At 46.6% G+C, this 19,378-nt stretch overlaps 1 long non-coding RNA gene across 1 annotated transcript in view; it reads right to left on the bottom strand.

The window, feature by feature from the left end:
- The window catches only part of LOC146395099 (uncharacterized), a 187,600-nt gene that overhangs the window by 98,450 nt on the left and 69,772 nt on the right, over positions 1-19,378 (bottom strand). Inside the window, exon 2 of the long non-coding RNA XR_014833320.1 lies at positions 13,864-14,022. This is a non-coding gene — a long non-coding RNA (uncharacterized LOC146395099). The remainder of the gene's footprint in view (positions 1-13,863; positions 14,023-19,378) is intronic.

Genomic DNA, 19,378 nt, shown 5'->3' with positions numbered 1-19,378 from the left:
AACGGATGGGTGGGGTTCAGCTGGTGGTGTGCATGGCTAAGGGATGGGTGGGGTTCAGCTGGTGGTGTGCATGGCTAAGGGATGGGTGGGGTTCAGCTGGTGGTGTGCATGGTTAACGGATGGGTGGGGTTCAGCTGGTAGTGTGCATGGTTAACGGATGGGTGGGGTTCAGCTGGTGGTGTTCATGGCTAAGGGATGGGTGGGGTTCAGCTGGTGGTGTGCATGGCTAAGGGATGGGTGGGGTTCAGCTGGTGGTGTGCATGGCTAAGGGATGGGTGGGGTTCAGCTGGTGGTGTGCATGGCTAAGGGATGGGTGGGGTTCAGCTGGTGGTGTGCATGGCTAAGGGATGGGTGGGGTTCAGCTGGTGGTGTGCATGGTTAACGGATGGGTGGGGTTCAGCTGGTGGTGTGCATGGTTAACGGATGGGTGGGGTTCAGCTGGTGGTGTGCATGGCTAAGGGATGGGTGGGGTTCAGCTGGTGGTGTGCATGGCTAAGGGATGGGTGGGGTTCAGCTGGTGGTGTGCATGGCTAAGGGATGGGTGGGGTTCAGCTGGTGGTGTGCATGGTTAACGGATGGGTGGGGTTCAGCTGGTGGTGTTCATGGCTAAGGGATGGGTGGGGTTCAGCTGGACAGAAACAAAGAATCTGGTCTGTACCCCTGAGCAGTGCACTTGGTACGACGTGTGCAAAGACAGGACTGCAGGTCCAGGACGTTTCATCATGCAAATCTGCCTCTTCTTATTGGATCCACCCTCCCCCAACTCACACACACACATAAACACATGTGCATCAATGAACGTGCCTGTGCTCACATGTTCTGGAACATACCCATCATGTATGGGCATGTGCGCAAATGCACATGTATAAACAGACCAGAGAAAGCTGCTTCATGAACTGAGACTTTCCATTATAAAATGCAGGACTCTCGAGCAAGCCGGAAGCAGCTGAGCAAACTTCCATCCTACAGCCTCTTGGGGTCCCCTCCCTCCCTGATGTGGTGCTGGAGAGAGAAGTGTCTCGTTCAAGTACAGAGGAAGGGAAGGCTCTTCTCCCTGCCTCGAGCATCTCAGGAATACCCTACAGGGACCCAGAACCTTGCCAGCCCCAAGGGCATCCCGCTGCTCCTCACGTCCTCCTGTGTCCTCCAAGCCAGCAGAGGGGTCTCCTTCCTCCCAGGCACCAGGACCCTGAGCCTCACTGCCTGCCTCCCTTTGACCCTCTTGGTTCTTACCCCACAGCCACGTGGTTCCTCCCCTTGTCCACCACTTGGCTGTGCTCTGCTGCATGGGTCAGCTCTCACCTTGACTCATCAGCAGGAGTCTCCCCGGGCTTCGGCCATCTCAATCTTCTGAAATGCCTACACCCTACAATTTTTTTTTTTTAATATGCATGTGCTTAGGTTATTTTCTTACTCTGAAACTCAACAAGCTTTCCATTCCTTCTGAGAACACATCTCAATTCCTTGGTTCATCACTCCGTCTTTCCTAGTCTATTCCCAACTCGGCAGCTCACCCTTTCCTGCCCCGGCACCCGGCACTCTTGTCCCCTGGGTGACTTAACTTTTGAGCCTCCATCCCCTCCTCACGCCGTCCTCGTGTACTGCGCGGCCTCCAGTTTCTCTCCCTCAGAAGTTCATCTGTCCAAGGCATGACTTCTACCTTCCTCGGAACTCAGCCCCGGACACTGTGACACCAGATCCCTTGAAGACAGAGGAGCAGCACGAGAGCAACATTCAGCGTTCGCTCCGTATGGCCGGGGCCTGTTCTAAACACCCCACACCTACTGTCGTCTTTAATCCCCTCAGCAGTGCTGGCCTCATTTTATCAGAGAGGAAAGGGAGGCTCAGGAAGGCCGTGGGCCTTGAGCTCACATGCACGGTGAGCGGCAGAGCCAAGAGCTGAAGGCAGGCAGATGGATTCTGACTCGAGCCCCCACCACCTGTTTTCGAAGTGCTCGCCCCAGTATCGGGCAGCGTGGTCTGAGGAGGGCAGGGAAGGGTCCACGTTCAATTTCGTATCTTGGAGCGCCTCACACACGGTGCTTCGCTGCCTGTTTGTGACTAGGAGGTGGTATCGATGCTTCATACAAGTGGAGGAAATGGTGAAGAAAGCCTTCCTGATGAGTCAGACCATGCCAGCTCTGGAGCCTGGGATGGTGGCGAAAGACCGGCGGGGGAAACGTGTTCTTGATGAGGACAGCGTTTGTCTGATATTTATTTAAGCCAAAGAACATCTGATGGAAGAAATCATTCTGGCTCTTAGAGGCTCTACCAACACGGATCCAAGAGTCACCATCCTGAGCTCCCTGGGGCATCTTTGAGCCTCATTCCTTAACTTCAACCATAGACGTCACTCTCCAAGCCCCTGTGGGACCCAAGCGAGTAGCCCATTTTCTCCCACATGCCCCACATTCACCTTGGCACTTCCAGGTGGCTAGGGTCACGGCAGAGGCTCCAAGGTTCACCTGGGCCTTCCTGGGGGAAGGCTGTGCCCGGCTGCCCTGCGTAGGTGGGCACTGTGGGGGGCTGAAGTGACGGTGGGCCCAGAGGGGGATTCATCGCTCTTCATGGCATAGAGATAATCAAGCCAGAATATTAATATTGTGGTAATTGCTTCCCCCCTCCGTGTTTACAGAGAGAAACAGCTGGGGCGGTTGACATCTGAAACAGGAGCGGCTATCGTTGCTGGCGCAGCAGATGGGCTTGGGTTATGAATAAGCAGCAAATGTGAAAAAGAGATTCACAGGGTTGAGCCAGGCCTGCTTCGTGCAAAACCGGTTAACCCTTGCTGCTTGCCACTGGTCCAAGGTCTGGGTTGCCTGGCTGCTTCTTTTCACGGTCAGAGATCTGACAGCACTGGATGTGGCAAGGACTGGAACCAAACTGCCCTGAAGAAAGAGCCCACGCATGTTTGAGGAGGAACAGTGACTTCAAGACTCCGTATAGACTGGACCGTGAATGGCTAAAGATGAAGCCCCTGTATTCGAGCTCCTAGCAGGCGCATAAATCAGCGTCCCTCAGGTGCTGTGGCCTCAGAGGAACCCAGAGCTCATCAGATGGGGATCCTACACATGTGATTTGAGGGGTGTCAGAATGTCCCCATTTTCCACCGATACCTCCCCAGCTCACTTCTCACTAATGCCTGCAATTTTATATCTGGGTAAGTATTCCTTCCTGTTACATAACAGAATGAACCTCATTAAAATGCAATGTCCTTGAGAGGGGGCACATGTTGAAGCTTATCATCATTGACTATTAGCATATGCAAATTAGTTTGTCAGATGCTTTCCAAACCTCGTCCTTCCCAGCTCTCAGGGAGCAGCTCCCTCTGGAGCTGGACAAATGATGGGAAAGAGGTTAAGATGAGGAGGGCCCTGCAGCAGCTGCTTTCCCCCAGCTCTGCCCCTCACTGTGTGCCCTTGGGCCAAGTCTTGACCTTGGAACGTATAACCTTCAGAATCTTCATTTGAAAAAAGTCAGTGTAATAATAGGTTCTATGACTAGGCCATAGGAGTGTGTGCTGATCAACCAGGGCGCAGAGGCGAAAGATACATAAGCATAAGGTAGAAGAGGGGTGTCGATGCCGGCGAGATGGGGTGTCGGCAGCCGTGGCCCCCACGATGGGGGGATGGAGCATTTCAATAAGGACACACAGTATTTGGGGAGAGGTGGGCAGAAGAGCTTGGACGTCTTCATAACTCAAATAACGAACACCTTCACCGAAAGTGGCATCAAACAATTCCCGAGTCACAGTTACGAAGGGGATTCCCGCCAGCATTACACAGAAAGGGGCATCGAGTTTGGATTTGTTTAATGTCCGGGATGTGCTGACCTCACCCAAGGGGCAGAGTTCACCTCCTTCTGTGACCACCAGGGCAGAGAATACAAAGCAGGAATCTCAGGGGTAATCTGAACCACACCCAAAGAGAAAGAGCCCACCCCCAGGGCCCCAGGCAGAGCAGGTGGACAGTACTGGGAGTCCTACCAGCGGGACAGACAGGAAGCAACCATTATGAGAAATTCCTGATGAAGACTGTCCTCAAAATTCACTTGGAGCAACTTCGTCAGTAGGAATTATGAGGAAAAGCCCTGACACAACAAACTGGAGCCATGAGGTAAGATCAGCTTGTTAAGAAAAGCACCGAACAGGTGGAGGAAGAGTCAGCAGCACTTGGCATGAAATATCACAACACCAGACCCTCCCCGGCCTGTGAGTTCCCAACAGCTCCTAAGGAAGGAGAATGCAAATTTATAGCAGAGCCAACTAAAAAATAAATAATCGAATGACTTGTGGTACACATTCGTTTGCATGGACTTGTTTAGTAAACTATAATTATCCTTCCACAGTGAATAAATCTCTTATCTTCGTAAGATCTTAAGGAACACGTGCAGGTATTTTTCCAGGTGACCACGCGACACAGTGTGGCTTGGTGGTTAGAGTCAAGCCGTTGATGTCTGGAGTGCACAAGTGCTGACAGCAACTCACGTGATAGAACAGCACTGCGACTGGGTGGGCAAGCTGGTTTGCTCCTCAAGACATAAGATCACAGCCTGAGTTCTCTGCCAGTCCCAGCTCTGAAGCTCTCACCATTTTTACCTTGAGCCTTCACTGGATGGCACCCTCCGAATGCCTTCACTCATACTGGCTGGCTTGCCACCTGGCATGGTGTATATGCCACCACTTGGGTCTCTTCACTGCTCGAGGAGTGACAGTGCTTGCTCTTGGGTTGGGCTTTATTTTGGATCTCTTTCCCTGAACGAATGAAACTGCAGAACTGCCTACAGATTCCTACACATTATAAAGCTGAGATTCTTATTCTTAATTTTCTGCTCTCTCTTTCTTTTCTCTTTCCTTGGGACTTTACCTTGCCCTCTTCCTTATCATAGCAACATGGTTTAATGGCTCCTCTTAACACCTGCCAGTTTAGGGCTGCTCCAGCCTTTTCCAAAGGGCCCCACCATTGTCATAGTGTCGTCCTAGGGTTCCCACGTGTTCTCACAGCCCCTTCCCTTCAAGCTACACCCACCCAGGATCCCACCCTCTCCTGCTTTGGCCCTTCCAGGGTCACTTCTTTCTCTCCTCCTGACCCCTCATGCCGGCGACATTCACCTTGATGTGCTGACATCTTTGGGATGCTAAAGCTTAGTTCTGTGGCAAATTCTACATAGGCCAAAGCTGCCAAGGGTCCCTCTCAGGAATTAGCAAAGTGCTCCCCAACCTCAGAGGAGAACTAAGGCCAAACTTGTCATGCTTAAAATTCTCTAGAGTATTTATCAACCAACTACCCTCACCCCCAACCCCCCCTCAGCACGGCCTCTCCAGAACTGGAAAAAATAGGATACCGAATGCCTGCTACATCCGTGGTCCCCACCCAAGGCCGATGGCAATCCCTCATGCACAAATGAATCACCGTGTGGGCCCACTAGTTGGTTGCACCTATGGGCCAGGATAGGCACTGGGCAGAAGGCAGCCATGTGGACAGAGGCCAGTCAAACGGCAGACGGGGGAGAAGCTCTGGTCAACAGGGCACTTTATACTAGGTAGTGACTAACTAGATCACTCCGTAGGGAGTTTGGACCCAAGCTATGTAGTCACTTAATGACTTGACTGCAGGGATAGGGAAGTGACACAGCACCCCATCGGCAGAGCCCTGGAGTGGAGAAAATCACAGGCAGCAAAGCCTGCGTTTTGTCCTATATGGCACTTCTGTCCTGGGAAAGAACCATCCCTTCCCTTTGCATCCTTATAAGAAGTACCTCCCAGTGAAAGGAACTGGAGCTCATCTGTTCTTAACCGAAAGATTCGGACCTGCTTCTGGTTCCAGCCTCAATGGAGGCGAGTCAGTGTCCCCCCCCCACCTTCCTGCTTGAGTGACAGGGATTTCTGTGTTCCTCAACTGGGCTGCTCCTGGAAAAGAGAGCTTCTTGTTTCCTTAATCCCCTTGATACCAGAAATGAGGGCTCGGAGAGGAAAATGGGAGCCTCAAACACACCTAGTGCAGAGCCAATCCCAGCCAAGGTGCTGTCCCTACCCTCTCTGTGTGGGCCAACTCCCTACCAAAGCCAGAGAACCAGGAACTCTGGGTACCGACAGCAGAATTGGGCCCAAGCTGAGTCAGCCACAGCCCTTGGCATGTCCCCAAGTGAAAGGAACAGCAGGTTGAGGGTTACTTCAGATAGGGATTTTCAAACAGTCTCCTGTTGGGGACAAGCCAGCCAAAGTGCCTCCTTTCCCTGGCCCCTCCTCATCCCAGCAAAGTGCGGGCTGTGGCCTCCAGGTGAGCACAGTTCTGGGGAAACGAGGAAAGCAAACAAGTGCTCAGTGTGGTTGACGGGTTCCCAGGCTCCATTTCAAAGGCGGTCCCGCACGGCTTTGTCTGCTCCTGTTTTCCCAGCGTAGGTGTTCGATGCCACATAGACCGATTCGGAGATTTCCACGGAGAGGAGCATTCAGTCTACAGTGGGCAGCCAAGAGTTGCCTCGTTTGACAAAGGGAATGAGTTACCTGTCCGCCGGTATATTTAAAAGCCCCCGGGTGTGCTGGTATCATGGCGCTGATGGACGTGAGAAAGCGCAAGTCAGGTGTCCACAGAAAGCACCCACGCAGCGGCCTTTTCCTAGACGGCTGAGCAGCACTATCCGCCCTTGGCAGAAGGGACACCTCCCGGCTGGGAAGTCACCCCCCTTTCCCAGCTCCCAGGGTGGCATGAGAAGGTCAGTTGGGCCGTGAGGTGATTGCCTACGCAGGTAAATTTGGAAAAGAATTAAATAAATTTTAGAGAAAATAGAAAGTGTGAGATCACTGTAATGCCGGGACTTGCCGATATTTGGAGCTCTCAAAACTCTTCACACGTTGCCTCTCATCCGGATGTGATTTAAGTGCCAGGGGAAGGTTATTTTGCTTCTTCAGGGCTAGCCTAGGCAGACACCAAAATGTGCAGGTTCCGGCTGTGTAGGAAGGAAATCCGAAGTTGTCTTCAAGCTTGAGGAAGACCATCCAGACAGCATGGGGCTTGCTCTGGCTCACTGAGGGGCCGAGAAGAAAGGGCTGGAGCCCCGGAGAGGGAGTGCCAGCAGCCTGCCCTGGGCGGCAAGCCACAGCCAGGGGCAACCACGGGGATGAGGGCCAGGCCTTCGTCCCCCACAGCGCCCCTCCCAGTGGTGGGCTGCGGCCCCACCTGTCCCTCCTGTCCAGAGGCCAGCACTAGCACCCGCCCTGGGAAATCCTCCCCAGGAACCAGGAACCGACAGACAAGGTAGAGTGTGTCTTTGGCCCCCTGCGGGTTTGCATTTTAACGGAGGAAGTGATTTTAGTCTCTAGCTTATTGAAAACAGTCCCTCAGTTGGAGGTCTGAAAAAAGGACTTTAGGAAAGCAACACATCTGAGCAATGGCACTTGCCTAAAGATTAGCTTTAGGCAAATGTTGGCATTTTGTTCCTGGAAGATAAAGTAGGATTGTTGGCAAAAATTGTCTTTAAAAATCTAATCAATTAGAAGACAATACAGGCCTTCCTAGGTCCATCAGCCACCTTCAGCCCCTGGTTCAGCCCCAGGCCACTTGGGGAGAAGGGCCCCAGGCTCTTTGCCTACAGGCTTGGCAGGCGTTATGCTAGTTATGCTAGCAGTTTAATACAGCATGTTCTCAACTCTAGATTATTCTACACGTCAGGCCATTATGAAGCAAGACGGCAGCGGGGTGGGAAGTGTCTTCACACACGCTGGCGTTGGTTTGAGTGACAGACAATGTACCGGCACATCGAGCGTGGGAACGCCCTAATCTGCTGCTATCAGTAGATGACTCACAAGGTTACAAAAGAACACTTTCTAACCTTGGGGTCAACCATCAGAACTACCTGGAAGGATGCCTCTGTCCCGGATGTGTCCGGGGCATGTTCTTCTGAAATGAAACACAGCCCGGGCAGAAGGAGAAGGACGATCTGGGAAGTGGGCCCAGCCACAAAGTTGGCACCACACGCCCCCGCTTCTGTGATCTGCAGTGTGGTTCTGCCATTGGCCAGGGATGCCCAGAAGAGTCGGCAGAGCTCACATGCACAGTGCTTGCTGTGTGCTGGCATCCCTGTAGATGTTGACGGTGTCACGTCACCCCAACTTACAGATGGTGAAGCTGAGGCTTAGCAAGGTTAAAGCACTGGCTTAACTCTCCACCTACAGACGGACGGAATGAACACCCAGTAGGGCACCAGGTCTTAGGAAGGAGTGAAAAGCACAAGAACGACACTGGATTTCAGTTGTGACTCTTTCATTTCTTCCCCTAGATGTTGACAAGCATGGTTATCAAGAGGCTATAGAAGAGGAGTGATCCCCGCCTTAGAGTCAAAGTGACAGCAGCCGTCCACAGAAACAACGCATGTCCAGCTGACCTGGGTGATCCTATTGCGACATGTGTCTCTGAAAAGGACATTTTGATTTGAGGTTAACTTTAAGTAAAATATATAAAAGTACACCTATATGGATGTTTAATAAATCCCATTAAAACTAAAAATGCATGCAATAAAAACTCACATGTTTATGTGTGTATGTGTGTATAATTATTACTTTTTTTTTTCTTTTTAGGGCTGTACCTGCAGCACAGGGAACTTCCCAGGCTAGGGGTCGAATTGGAGTGGCAGCTGCCAGCCTATGTCAAGCGATGCCAGATCCGAGCTGCGTCTGCGACCTACACTGCAGCTCAAGGCAACGCCAGATCCTTAACCCACTGAGCAGCGCCAGGGACTGAACCCATACCCTCATGGATACTAGTAGGGTTTGTTACCACTGAGCTACAACAGGAACTCCTGACATTTATGTATATTCAATGTATAATTTCATTAAGGAAGAAAAAAATCCTGACTCCTTTAAGATGTTATATTAACAGGAGACAGTCTGAAGTGATTATAACCACAATCTCACCTTTTATTTTGTTTTCGGACCTTCCTCTAATTAAAAAAACAAAAATATGTTGAGTTATACTTAACATACAATCTTACACTAATTTCAAGTGTACAAAATAGTGATTCAAAATTTTTAGTGAGTTCCCAGTGTGGCTCACTGGAAACGAATCTGTCTAGTATCCATGAGGACTTGGGTTCGATCCCTGGCCTTGCCCAGTGGGTTAAGGATCCAGCGTTGCCGTGAGCTGTGGTGTAGGTCACAGATGTGGCTCAGATCTGGTGTTGCTGTGGCTGTGGTGCAGGCCAGCAGCTCCAGCTCCAGTTGGACCCCTGGCCCAGGAACCTCCATATGCCACATGTGTGGCCCCAAGAAAGCCAAAAAAAAAAAAAATTATACTTCATGAAATGATCACTGCCACAAAAACGAGTCACCATCTGCCACCATAAGAGTTGCTACAATACTACCAACTATATTCCCTATGTGGACGTTACATCCCTGTGACTGATTTATAGCTGGGAATCTGACCCTCTTCTCCTTTTCACTTATTTTGACCTCCCACCACACCTCCCCCAGTCCCCAACAACCACCAGTTTGTTCTATCTTTGTGTCTGTTTCTTCTTTGTTTACCACCAACAAAACGAAAAAAAGGCAACCTACTGAATAAGAGAAGATATTTGCAAATGACATATCTGATAAGGGGTTGGTAGCCAAAATGTATAAACCACTGGTACAACTCAACAGCAAAAAACCTGAAAACCCAATGTAAAAATGGGCAGAGGAGGTGAATAAGAAGATAAACGAATGGCCACCAGGTCTATGAAGCTGTGCTCAACATCATCAATCATCAGAGAAACACGAACCAAAACCACAGTGAGCTATCCCCTCACGCCTGTTAGGACGGATATCGTCCAAGAGGCACGAGATGACAAACACTGGTGGGGACGTGAAAAAAGGGACCACGGGCCTTCTGTCGGTGAGAATGTAAATTGGTGGAGCCTCCAGGGAAAACAATATGAAGTTTCTTCAAAAAATTAAACATAGAACTCATATAACGCAGCAATCTCACACATGCGTATATATCCAAAGGAAATGAAATCAGGGTATGAAAGAAATATCTGTACCTACACGTTCACGTTGTGTTATTCATAATTGAAGACGACCCGGTGAATGGATAAAGAAGGCTGTGTGTGTGTGTGTGTGCGTGTGTGTGTGCGTGTGCGTACGCGTGCCTGTGTATCTGTGTGTACAGTGAATATTATTCAGCCACGAGGAAGAAGAAAATCCTGCCATATGGATAGACCTTGAGGGTATTATGCTTAGTGAAATAAGCCAGACAAAGACAAATACTGCCTGCTATCACTTATATGAAAAATTCTTAAAAAAAAAAAAAAAAGTCAAACAGAGAATAGAAAAGTAGTTGCCAGCGCTGGGAGGTGATAGAAATAGGAGGGATGGGTAAACGAGTGCCAACTTTCAGCTGTAAAACAAAGGAGGTCAGAGGATCCAGTGCTGGGGAGGATGTGGAGAAAAGAAGCCTCATGCAGTGTTGCTGGGGAGGTACAATGCTTCAGACACTACGGAAAACAGAATGGAGATTCCTCAAAAAGTTAAGCGCAGAACTATCGTAAGACCCAGCATTTCCATTCCTGGGTTTTTGTCCAACCCCTACCCCCCAAAAAAACCCCACTAATTAGAAAAGACACATGCACCCTAGGTTCCCTGCACTATTACCTTCAATAGCCAGGAAACGGAAACAACCTTGGTGGCCGCCAACGGAGGAAGGGATAAAGACGACGGGGGTGCACACGACCGAATGTCACTCAGCCACAGAAAAGAAAGAAGCCTCGCCCTTTGAAAGCAACACGCATGGACTTCAAGGACATGCTGAGCGTATCAGTCAGAGAAATACACGTACCATAACATTTCACTGACTTGTGGAATCTGAAAAAACTTTTAAAGTAGTAAAAATAACCTATAATTATATCATCTACATTTAATAAATAATATTCTTTATAATGTTCAAAATTATATACCTTTCAAGACCTTTAGAAAATATCTTTGTGATTTTTTTTTAAATTAAAATGGATATTTTAAAATTTATTTACTCAAAAATGAGTCCATGTTTGTCATGTTACCCGAGCTCTTTTCTTACTGGTGTATTTAGACCTCTGATTGTACGTACCTTCAGGAGAAAACCTAGAGCAGAATCACCGGGCCAAAAGTCTGAACTCTTTAAAGTTCTTGACACTTATGACCTAACTGCTTTCCAGGAAGGCTTCAGCCGGTTTTTTTTTTTTTTTTTTTTTCCCCATTAGCAGGTTTTAGGAGTTCCTACTTCCTGCACTGACCATGTGCAATTTATCTCTTGCCTTGAGAATGAATGAACAATCTCTTTTAGTTAGGATTCTGTTAGTAAAAAGTATTTTCTTTATTGAATTGGTTAAAAAAAAAAAAAGGTTCACGTATGAAGAATATTAAGCTTCAGATACTTGTTGGAATTCTTTCCCCCAGGTTGATGTTTACATGTAGCCCGGGGAACTTACTAATCATTTCCTTGTAATATCTTCCTATACATTATTGTCTTTTCTATTTTGGAAAAACTGTACCCATTCCAAGATCACCTAAATAGCAAATATTCAACAAATAAAATTTAACTTCATTTCCTGCCAAGTCATCAATTTCATAAGCCACATTTACCAAACAATCTCATGGATTCGTTGGTCAATTTTTACATCGATCATGTGCCATTTGTATTGCTGCTGTACTAAAACGCACTTTAACATCGTCTAGAGTACGTCTCAGCGGTTCTCATCTGCTTTTTCTTACAGGAACTTTAAAACCACCTGGTCAAGTTCCAAGAACAAAAGAAGAAAAATAATCATTTCAGAACTCTGTGCAAATACCAAATCTATAAAGTGTTACTCCTCCTGCCTACCTGCCTATTTTTGTGGCCAATTTTAATCAGAATGCCTTGACTATTTCATCACTAAGTATGATGTTTAAAATAGATATTCCTGATTATGATAAGGAAGTAGCCATCCATTTCTACTTAAGTCTTTTGTTAAAAAAAATCGCATATGGTGTTGGAGTCTGTCCAATGCATTTTCAACATCTATTGAGATGATCATATGGTTTTCTCATTACTTTCCTATATGGACTCTCACTCCAGTTAAATTAATCTGCTTGCTCATTTTTTAATTTTATGCTTTTGTGTTCGTCCCCCTTTTAAAAAACTTGATGTTGTTCCGTATTGGTCAGGATCTCTAGGTGCAAGTGGTGGAAAACCAAACTGCACTCAGCTGAAGCAGAGAAGGAACTATGTCTGATTGCTTAACTGGAAAGTCCAGGACTAGAGCTGATTCAGGAACCCAAAGGATGTCAGGAGGATTCTGTCTTGCCTTGCCTAGTCCCTGAAACTTCAGACTTTTCGTCCTCGCAGGTGCGAGTCCGAGGGAAAGACAGCTTTCCTTTGCCAACAGCTCTGACACAATCTTGAGCAAGTCGCTCTTTGATCCCACATGGCTCACATGCTGAAGCCTGTACCAATCACTGCAGCCAAGAAGCATTAACTAACTGAGGCCTAGGGTACTTGTCTACACTAAGACTGAGAGTGGGGTGGACTGAGAGTAGCAGGGGTTCCACAGGGAAAATTAAAGTACTATTACCAAAAGAGCAAGGGTGGATTCCAGATGGACACACACATCCAGTGTCTGCTCTATACCCCCGATAGCTTAAAAACTCTCAGAACCGAACAGCTGAAATAATTGGTTTTCTTCTGACTGTGCTGTTTCTCCACGCCCCTAACCCACTGGGCTTTTACGTCCTTTTACTGTGATGGCAACTCTCCACCAGTCACACTATAAAACTCCGGGTCCTAGAACCCGACAGCTTAGTCTGCTTGCAGCCGGAGTTGCTCCTCTGGCTCAGGGCTTACTTGGCAGGGCTCTTAGAAGGTATCCACTTGGAGGAGACCCTTGCGGGCTGCTGCTCACCGTAGGGCGGAATGGGGGTGGGGGAGTTATGGTCTCCCCGGCTTCCCCTTGGTAATAGGGTCTCCTGCAGGATTAAGATGCAATCGCCAGTCCTAATACAAGCACAAAACCAAAGCAAGCGACGTCGGTTGCCAGGTCGTAGAGAACCCTTGCCATTGTGGTTCATGAGTGATGGTTTCATCTCCTTGTTGAGACAGTAGGTTGCAGCCCCCCTCTTTCCTGAGCTAAGAGCTCCCCAGACCTTGTTCCCTCTGCAGCCCTGCCCCACCTCCACCATTCTCCGCAAAGGCCCCTCCTCTTTGGTCAGCCTCAAGAGGGAACTAGAGCGGACCCAAAATTCAGTGCCTCACAGTTTAGAACGGTACTTGGCCTTAACAGGAGCCTCTCTCCAGGGACAGCCACTTCAAGTGAAGGGGACACCCCATCCCATTCAGTCATTACCCATTCAGGGCATTTCTGAGGCTTCAAAAGGGAAGCCCACCCAAGATTGAATGGAAACCACTTCTAATCACCTTTAACATATAAAAAAATTCAATTAGAGGTAAATAATGTTGTATCACCCTACCTCGCAAAAGTGTTGCAAAAATGAAAAATTAAGATTTAGAAGCTGAAACTGCCCTTTGAAAGACACAGGACTGTGACTGCCAGCTGTGACGACACCAACACACCGTGACGCGTTTACCAGTGGAAGGGTGCTGGGGAGAATTCGGCTTCGTGTGGCTTAGGGTAGGGCTGAGGTCAGCTGCTCAGAAGCAGTTTAATGCCTGGAGGCTGTGGGTGGAGAAGGTGGTAGATGAGCTGGTGAAGTTACCCAGGCAAGTTTGCCAAGGTTTAGAGTGGGGTTTGGCTGCTAAGACTGCCTCAGTCTGCGGCTAAGTACAATCCCTTCCTTGTGAAGCTGTTTGTCTTGCACTGAAACCAGGAGAGGGATTTGGTGGTTCTCATCAGCTAGGAAACCAGGAAACATCCTTTACTTACTTGGTTCGTCTTCTCTCTTTCATCTTTTGTCTCCGCTTCCCCTTTCTTGAAAGCTTGTTCTGCTTCAGCAGGTCGCCGCACCCATTAGGAAGAATTTGATGCTGTAGGAAAAGCACGGTTCCATCTTGGTCTCGCCAAGATCCCTCCTGGGATTTCCAACTGTGAGGGCGCACAGGGGAGGAAAAGGAGCATCATCTGATACAGGCTCCGCCCACAGAAGAGAACACTCTGTACTGATTCTATGTTGTTTGGAACCCTCTTGGCTTATTCCATCTTGGAAAACAAAAGATGTATAGTTCTTTTTTGTGAAGGGGGGATGCATTGTTGGTCTTTTGTACAAGTCAAAAATCTAGACATTTGGCCCAAGATCCTAAGCATTTTAAAAGATGGTTCTGTAGTATCTCACGTTAACATGTGGTTGCCCGATCTGATGGTTGTTTATCTATGTCATCAGACTTTCTAACCAACAGACATCACAACTGCTGGGGTCTTCCCTGAGTTAGGACAGGCTGAGGGGAGGTGGGCTAACCATACCATGCACCGGGCCAGTGTGACTCTGGTCCTCTGGCTTTGGCCATCATGGTCTATTGCCCATCCTCCCTGAAAACCGAGAACTCAGTGAGCAAGAATCGGGGAATCCCATCTGACATGCCACTCTGCACGGCTTGCACCCTTTCACTTTCTATATGAGAATGTGAAGATAACAACCCTGCCAAAGGCTTGTCTAATCCCCGAAATGCATTTGGTTATTAGATGCCACTGGCACATGAAATTTGAACCATTTTGGAAATGAGCCACGAATTCCCTTTATTTTTGAAAACTCTAAACAAAGATGTTATAATACAGAGTATTAAAATCACATATTGCCTTGAAATACAGTGTTTGTTTAAAACTATGCGAAGCCGGTCATCTTGAATCTACAGCATTTTAGCATTTGAAAAATAAATGGGGAGGGACTTTAATACAGTTTTCACTGAGCCACTCTCCTTTGCATTGTTCTGAGCAGTGAACACACAAGGATTCATAATCTTTAGGGAACATCCCCTGGGGAGGCGTAAAATCATCTCAAAGAAGGGGAGTTTAGTCTGGAAAAAAAGCATATTCAATGATATAATATCACTTTATCTTGGGGAAAAATGTTTATTGGTACAAATTAAGAAAGTAAAGTTGTCAAAATTATCTGACCAAGTAGAGCTACACAGAAGATAAAAGGATTCTCAGTGTGTGGCCTGGCAGAGTCTCAGTCTTGTGGCGACTGAGAAAGACGGCAAGTGAGAGACAAAAATGAGAGGCTGAGAGAACAGCATCTGCAAGGACTTGAAAACCTGCTAAAACAGGTAGAACCTTCAATTTCCGTCTTAGCGTTGTTAAGTTTCCCAGAGCTGATGATGAGAAAATCCATATATTGCAGTATTTCCCTGGGAAAGGCCATGTACATTTATTGTATGTGTATTGTGTGTGCTATATAGTCATAAGTGACTTATTTTACCATGACAGTGTTGGAGGGTAAATGACTGCTCTAAGATTATTTATAGATAGTGGTTTGAACCAGAGCAGTTCTTTCCCTTGTTTGGGTGATGGACCCTTGGATATCAAATTTCCTCCGTCTGCACTGCTGTCCCATGAAACTACTTGATTCTAGGGAACATGGAGCTTGGCAGCACTTGATGAAGCATATTTATGAGTTAAGTCCAAATGAATCCAAAACATATGGATTAAATTTCCCTTGAAATATCTAAATTAAAGGTGGAAAGCACTTCGAAGAATGCACTGGGGACCTGCTGTTCCTCAGGCTAATTTTAAAGTTTGAGCCATTTTTTTCCCAGTCAAGAGACTCCCAAGTTTGCCCATGTGGCTCGGTACTTGAAGGTCTCCATCTTGGCCCTCCCACGGCTACTGCTATCCCAGGGCGGATGGACCTTGATATTCCAGCAGTGACCCCACCCAGATCCCGAGGGCCATGCATCAGGCTGAGCAGAGAATGCTTTATTGAGTGATACAGCTTAATGTCCCTTCTGGGTTCCTGCCTCATCCAAAACCTTAAGCACAATTAATGCCAAAAACATAGGAATAAAGAGAGAGTTAGGAAGTCGTCCAAAAAGCATTTTGAGGCAGAGCAAGGATCCCATTGGTTCTCCCTCCCATAAGCCAAAGCTATGGTGCATGGAGCTCAGTAGTTTTTAAAAAGAAAAACAAAACAAAACAAAACAAGAAAAGCTACATAGTCCTGTTTCTTCATTTATGGATAAGCCCATCTCTCAACATTCGATACCACTATATGACGGCTGAACTTTCTCCCTCGATGTTCAATTTATTTAGTTAGTTAGTTAGTCTTTGCATTTGACATCTTGTACTGTAACAGTAATAACTTCAGGTAAAGGTGCTTCAAAGAGCTCCCAAAGTTTTATTCACTCTCTCTTTATTTTTTGGTTCTTTGTACATCATCCAAGGACCTCAAACCATCGTGAATCTGAATAACGTTACTTCTAGACTCACTACGCCTGTTCTACACATCTGTGTGCCTAGGCTTGAAAAGAAAATGTTTCATATGTATACATATATATATATAATCATTACAAGGACTGTATGAGTTTGTTTTCAGGAAACTTCTCTCTGGTCTTTGGCCTCAACAGAATATTCCAATGACGTTCAGGCCTGTCTACAAATGAGTTAAAATCTGGAAATAAGCATCTGGCAGTTTGCTCTATCAGTGACCAAACAAGAGACTGCTTATGTTTCCCATTCAGGAAAGAGTCTGATTTTCCTCATCAGGCTAATGCCCTCCTCATCAAGGCTAGTGGATTGTCAGAATTCAATATTCTTAAAATCTGGCCACATGCACATTTGATCAGAATGGTAGGTTGGAATTGTGTCTTTGGAATCAAGCAGAATCAGGTATTTTGGGCACCACACGTGCTCTTCCTGATCAGGGCTTGCCCCATGGCACTGCAACTCAACCAAGGCAAGTGGGTATAATTTTAACATAAAGGAAAATAGTGTTCTCCCTCTCACTTAAAAGGCAAGGAGAGAAAATGCCTGTACTTAACGATGTTTTAAAACCCGTTACAGATGTGTCTGAATTTTATTCTTTTATAATTAACACTCATCACAAATAAATATCCTCATCAAAATAAACCTGTGCCAAATAAGTTCCAGTTGTTGGGAACTATACAGCTCTCATTGTTTCACTGTTTATCAAAATTTTACATCTGGAGTTCTCAATGTGGCTCGTGGGAGTGAACCCCACTAGCATCCATAAGGACGTGGGTTCAATCCCTGGCCTTGCTCAGTGGGTTAAGGATCCATGGTTGCCAGGAGCTGTGGTGTAGGTCACAGACATGGCTTGGATCCTGCATTGCTGTGGCTGTGGTGTAGGCTGGCAGCTGCAGCTCTGGTTCGACCCCTAGCCTGGGAACCTCCATATGTTGCAGGCATGGTCCTAAAAAGCAAAAAGCAAAAAAAAAAAAAAAAAAAAAAAAATTTTTTTTTTACATCTAAACTTAACAGTCAGAATCCTTGTAACTCTCCATAGATGAATTTGGAGAAATGTATTTTTAATAAACTGCCACGTGGGGAAAACAAATTTAAGTCGGAAGGCATATTTTGTGGCCGGAAATAATGGATACCATTGCTTATATCCAACAAATGAGAAAGGTAATGGCTAACTTGTTCCCTTCTCTAAGTGTTCATTACCTTTTTGTCTAGATTTTATCCTGGTCAACCTTGCAGAGGGGAAAAATCATGAAAACACTGGAACAGATGACACCCTTGTAATGTATTCTCGGTGACCCTCAAGTAACAGTTCAGACTTTGGTCTAGAACAAAGCAATACCTCTCCGGAGTCTAGAAGCCTCCCCAGAGAGCCTGAGTGTTTTAATAAGAGGTCCTCCCAAACAGAGATGCTAAATGTCTGATGACTGTTTAGGGTGTATCTGTTCAGTGCAGATATTTCCGCTGTCCTGTCATCATCCTCCAGGCTCTCCGGGCCAGACCTCCTGTGCCTTGACCCCCTGGCTCTCTCCCACAGGCTTTAAATCTGGCTCAGTCTTGCTCTCTGCCTGGAGGGAGCAGTGGGATTCTCCATTAAGTATTTAAGTCTCGACATCTGGCTTTTCCTCCATGTTTCTCTAATCAAGTTACTGGACGCCAACTTTTCGTGATGACCCACCCTGAGAGTACTGATATTTCTCTGTTTCTTCTTGTCCCACACTGAGCATTATTCTTGTAGAGAGAGGAGGCAAGAGAAAAATCAATTCTCTTCAAACAACAAAAGGACCATTTCCCTGGGTTTTTACAGGTAGAGGTGATTCTGAAGAACAGTGAGACTTCATTTTCACCTCGTGTTCTCTAGTCCAAGGACAGGGTAGGTGTACATGTAGTTGTTATGGACACAAATTTCTTTGACGTACCAATAGACCAAATCAACTTAATTTGATGAACATTTGGATAATTCATTTTATTTAAAGCAGTAAATTTTGTGAACAAAATCAGCTATATCAAATGGAGAGCAGTAGTATATAGGTAACACAATGGAATGAAGGGCTGATTTTCTTGTTTTTTTCCTTTTTTACACCCACTTCTTAAGACTGGTACTTAACCTAAAGAGTCATGTATGATTCTCGTGTGAACTTGCCTGGCATCTCTGCCATGTGCATGGCAGAGAGGTATGCATGCTTCAGACATTGACAACAGATGCAACGTTGCTGTTTTGGTTCCTTTGGCTGCCTTTGTAAGATTCAGTGAGTTTATGAAAACAAGGTTATAAGGTCAAGTGTCTTCGTCCCTTGTTGTTAGAATTAACTATTGCTGACCTCTTTTTAGCCCCCTGATGACCTCCCAACAGCATCTAAAGAATAAACCCCACCAATAACAGTGGCCTGAGGTCTACTCTCTGTGGCCATACGGGAAAGTACTGATGCATTCATTCTTGAGAATAATTGCAGTTTCCAAGGACAGAAGGTCCTTGACTGCATGGGGAAGCATTACAGAACAACCAAAAGGGTTCAGACTTGGACTAAAATTCCGCCTCCACCTTTACTAGCCTGTGTCCTGCAGTAAGTTCCATCACTTCTCTGAGCCTCATGTCCATACTTATTAAATGGGGCTCATAGCACCTGCATCTCGAAGTTGTCATGATAATTCAGTCACACAAGATATGTAGAGCTTGACTCGAGGTAGGTCCCAACACATGTTAATCAAACTTCTCAGCATCAGTGGACTCCTTTCCAAACCGTCTGCTTATCATTTAATGCTCTTCCAGTATAAGACAGAGTTTAGGGAAAAGTACAAAATTTATGTTTTTGCAGAATTCGTTTGCTCTTCCCAAACAGGTGCTAAAGATTATTTAGGGCGATTCTTACAGGTCTTGCCTGCCTTGATAGTAACAAGAATGAGCATCTTTAGGTTTTGTGTTCCTCACAGAACTTGAAAACTTGCTCAAGAGAAATGGAAAGGGCAGACGTGTCTCAAGCGTTGACTCCATTTTATAAATACATAACTGTACTTTTGACATAAA

The sequence above is a fragment of the Sus scrofa genome, chromosome 18 (assembly GCF_054392235.1).
Source record: "Sus scrofa isolate SSC_HxYL_T2T_F1_AM1 chromosome 18, Sscrofa_HxYL_maternal_Yorkshire_Landrace_v2.0, whole genome shotgun sequence".
Taxonomy (NCBI): Eukaryota; Metazoa; Chordata; class Mammalia; order Artiodactyla; family Suidae; genus Sus; species Sus scrofa.
Note: the sequence above shows the minus strand (reverse complement) of the source record. Positions and strands in the feature narration are given on the sequence as shown.